This window comes from Schistocerca piceifrons, chromosome 3 (genome assembly GCF_021461385.2).
Source record: "Schistocerca piceifrons isolate TAMUIC-IGC-003096 chromosome 3, iqSchPice1.1, whole genome shotgun sequence".
NCBI classification, from domain to species: Eukaryota; Metazoa; Arthropoda; class Insecta; order Orthoptera; family Acrididae; genus Schistocerca; species Schistocerca piceifrons.
This window is the reverse complement of record NC_060140.1, coordinates 226153969-226158059: the sequence shown is the minus strand read 5'-3', so window position 1 is coordinate 226158059 and position 4091 is coordinate 226153969. Positions and strand designations below refer to the sequence as shown.

At 47.7% G+C, this 4091-nt stretch overlaps 1 non-coding gene and 1 pseudogene across 1 annotated transcript; both read right to left on the bottom strand.

Moving 5' to 3' along the window:
- Positions 1-280: 280 nt before the first annotated feature.
- Positions 281-352, bottom strand: Trnat-agu. Its single transcript has one exon. It is a non-coding gene; the product is annotated as a tRNA-Thr (tRNA).
- A 2674-nt stretch (positions 353-3026) lies between these two features.
- On the bottom strand, positions 3027-3144 carry LOC124790773 (annotated as a pseudogene).
- Positions 3145-4091: the final 947 nt, after the last annotated feature.

The window sequence follows — 4091 nt, the reverse complement described above, 5'->3', positions numbered from 1 at the left end:
GGACATCACACACATTCATGCCCGAGGCAGGATTCGAACCTGCGACCGTAGCGGTCGCGCGGTTGCTGACTGAAGCACCTAGAACCGCTCGGCCACATCGGCTGGCCCATAGTGTGTCACTGTCTATAGTATAAAGCATCAGTACTGTAGTAGAAACGACTGCTGCCTTGCGTGTATCTATATCGGGCACTGTGGGGTATACCGATGGAGACGAAGTAGGCAGAAGATGCAGTAATTACATCTATGATGTATATTTGCAATTTGAAACGAATGAAAATTTTTACCAAGGCCGGATTCGAACCAGCGTCTCCTGCTCACTAGGAAGATGCGCTACCACTGCGCCATCCTGGCAGAAGTCTTTATACAACTGCACAGACTACCCTCCCTGCTCAATCAAATTCCCATTCACGCCTCAGTCTACTTGGTAGTCGTCCTCAACTCGAACAGCATTGCAGAAGCCATCCAGCTGTACTGGATAACATCTCAGCATCAGACGAAGCGGAAGTTCCTGCTTGAAACCCAGACATAGGTCCTTTATTCCAATGAAACTACAGGGTGTTACAAAAAGGTACGGCCAAACTTTCAGGAAACATTCCTCACACACAAATGAAGAAAAGATGTTATGTGGACACGTGTCCGGAAAGCTTAATTTCCATGTTAGAGTTCATTTCAGTTTCGTCAGTATGTACTGTACTTCCTCGATTCACCGCCAGTTGGCCCAATTGCAGGAAGGTAATGTTGACTTCGGTGCTTGTGTTGACATGCGACTCATTGCTCTACGGTACTAGCACCAAGCACATCAGTACGTAGGTCAGTGTTCACCACGAACGTGGTTTTGCAGCCAGTGCAATGTTTACAAATGCGGAGTTGGCAGATGCCCATTTGATGTATGGATTAGTACGGGGCAATAGCCGTGGCGCGGTACGTTTGTATCGAGACAGATTTCCAGAACGAAGGTGTTCCGACAGAAAGACGTTCGAAGCAATTGATCGGCGTCTTAGGGAGCACGGAACATTCCAGCCTATGACTCGCGACTGCGGAGGACCTAGAACGACGAGGACACCTGCAATGGACGAGGCAATTCTTCATGCAGTTGACGATAACCCTGATGTCAGCGTCAGAGAAGTTGCTGCTGTACAAGATAACGTTGACCACGTCATTGTATGGAGAGTGCTACGGGAGAACCAGTTGTTTCCGTACCATGTACAGCGTGTGCAGGCACTATCAGCAGCTGATTGGCCTCCACGGTTACACTTCTGCGAATGGTTCATCCAACAATGTGTCAATCCTCATTTCAGTGCAAATGTTCTCTTTACGGATGAGGCTTCATTCCAACGTGATCAAATTGTAAATTTTCATAATCAACATGTGTGGGCTGACGAGAATTTGTGGTGTCACCGCCAGACACCACACTTGCTAGGTGGTAGCCTTTAAATCGGCCGCGGTCCGTTAGTATACGTCGGACCCGCGTGTCGCCACTATCAGTGATTGCAGACCGAGCGCCGCCACACGGCAGGTCTAGAGAGACTTCCTAGCACTCGCCCAGTTGTACAGCCGACTTTGCTAGCGATGGTTCACTGACAAATTACGCTCTCATTTGCCGAGACGATAGTTAGCATAGCCTTCAGCTACGTCATTTGCTACGACCTAGCAATGCGCCATTACCAGTTACTATTGATGCTGTAAAACATGTACCGTCAAGAGCGATGTTCACCATTTATGGATTAAAGTAAAGTATTCCAACAGCTACGTCCTTTTTTGCTAAAGTCTAACTTCCTTGTCCTGCTCCAGACCTCTCGCCAGCCTGCGTGAGCTAAAACGCGTGCCTTTCGGATTCCTCTCATAGTGGGTTGGCTCTCTTGCCAATCCACAACAGAATCCGCACACAGTTGTGCAATCACGTCATCAACACAGATTTTCTGTCAACGTTTGGGCAGGCATTATTGGTGATGTCTTGATTGGGTCCCATGTTCTTCCACCTACGCTCAATGGAGCACGTTATCGTGATTTCATACCTGTGCTGCTAGAACATGTGCCTTTACAAGTACGACACAACATGTGGTTCATGCACGATGGAGCTCCTGCACATTTCAGTCGAAGTGTTCGTACGCTTCTCAACAACAGATTCGGCGACCGATGGATTGGTAGAGGCGGACCAATTCCTTGGCCTCCACGCTCTCCTGACCTCAACCCTCTTGACTTTCATTTATGGGGGCGTTGGAGAGCTCTTGTCTACGCAACCCCGGTACCAAATGTAGAGACTCTTCGTGCTCGTATTGTGGACGGCTGTGATACAATACGCCATTCTCCAGTGCTGCATCAGCGCATCAGGGAATCCATGCGACGGAGGATGGATGCATGTATCCTCGCTAACGGAGGACATTTTGAACATTTCCTGTAACAAAGTGTTTGAAGTCACGCTGGTACGTTCTGTTGCTGTGTGTTTCCATTCCGTGATTAATGTGATTCGAAGAGAAGTAATAAAATGAGCTCTAACATGGAAAGTAAGCGTTTCCGGACACATGTCCACGTAACATATTTTCTTTCTTTGTGTGTGAGGAATGTTTCCTGAAAGTTTGGCCGTACCTATTTGTAACACCCTGTATATGGTTCCAGAGGTCTTCCCACGTCTTAAAAATCTATGGTGTCCATAGGCAGACTGAAGTGACGAATAGAAATGAAATAGTGAGCAGGAGGCTCAGCATCGAATCCCGGCCTTGTTACAAATTTTCATTCGCTGCTTTAATGTGCATACACGCATCATAGATATCTGAGACTTGAAAGGTCTGTAGAACCATATAGTACCATTTGATAATTACAAAAAACCACTCCGTTTACAGGCCACAAGTGGGCCACCGGGAACATCCGACCGCCGTGTCATCCTCAGGGGAGGATGCGGATAGGAGGGGCGTGAGGTCAGCACACCGCTCTCCCGGTCGTTATGATGGTATTCTTGAACGAAGCCGCTACTATTCGGTCGAGTAGCTCCTCAATTGGCATCACGAGGCTGAGTGCACCTCGAAAAATGGCAACAGCGCATGGCGACCTGGATGGTCACCCATCCAAGTGCCGACCACGCCCGACAGCGCTTAACTTCGGTGATCTCACGGGAACCGGTGTACCCACTGCGGCAAGGCCGTTGCCTTGATAATTACGAAAATATACATATATTATTATGAGGTCGTCCGGACTGCGAACACTCCAATAAAACATCCATTAATGCTTTTTTTTATTATGAATCGTCGCTAATGCCTTTAGCATACTATTAGAACGATGCTACAAATTTAGCACGTTTAATACACTGCCTGACATAAAAGGTCAAACTCACAGGTGGGAGTTGCCTGTTTTAATAAGACAGCCTCGTAGAAACGACATCGTACGTTAAACTTTGTACAGATACTTGCTATTGAGATAAGAAAATGAAACACCTTCTGAAACCTGTCCCGTCGTTTCACGAAACGACAAATTCTAACGCTCGCTGCGATAATCAGGCGGAAAAAAGTGGTTCACCATCCAGGTAAGCGTGACTGTATACGGTACGCTTAGAGAACCTATAGTTAGCAGCTTGGTGATAAACAGGGAGCATACTTTATTTTCCTTGGCAGTCAGTCTGTACGCAAGGGAGAGCCATAGCCGCCACAGAGTCGCGACTGGCCCTTTTATCAAGAAAGCAGAAAAGAAGAGGTACAGGCAACAGGGGCGGCCGGCCCGCCTTTGATCGTTGGGATTGACGTCTGGCCCCTGCGGCAATGCTTTCTCCATAAAACAGAAAACTTCCGGCTCTCCTGCAAGCCACTGTTAACAGTGCAGTCCGGTGTATCTCAGCTACATTACCTGCGCGGGATGGACCGACTTTGTCTTTCTGACAGCAGCTCCCAGGAACACCACTAGCTTAGCCTCAGAGTCTGGGATCGTCGTGGATATAAACTCCCAGGTTAGGCAGGTTCGAGGGAATCGAGGAAGGACAGAAGCACGACGCTTCAGAAACTAATGAAACTGAGCCTGTGATAAACAGCAGTAACATTACTGTAATTACACTAACTTGTACATTCATGTCTATACTGTCCTTAGGATTTGTCTTAGATGAAAGG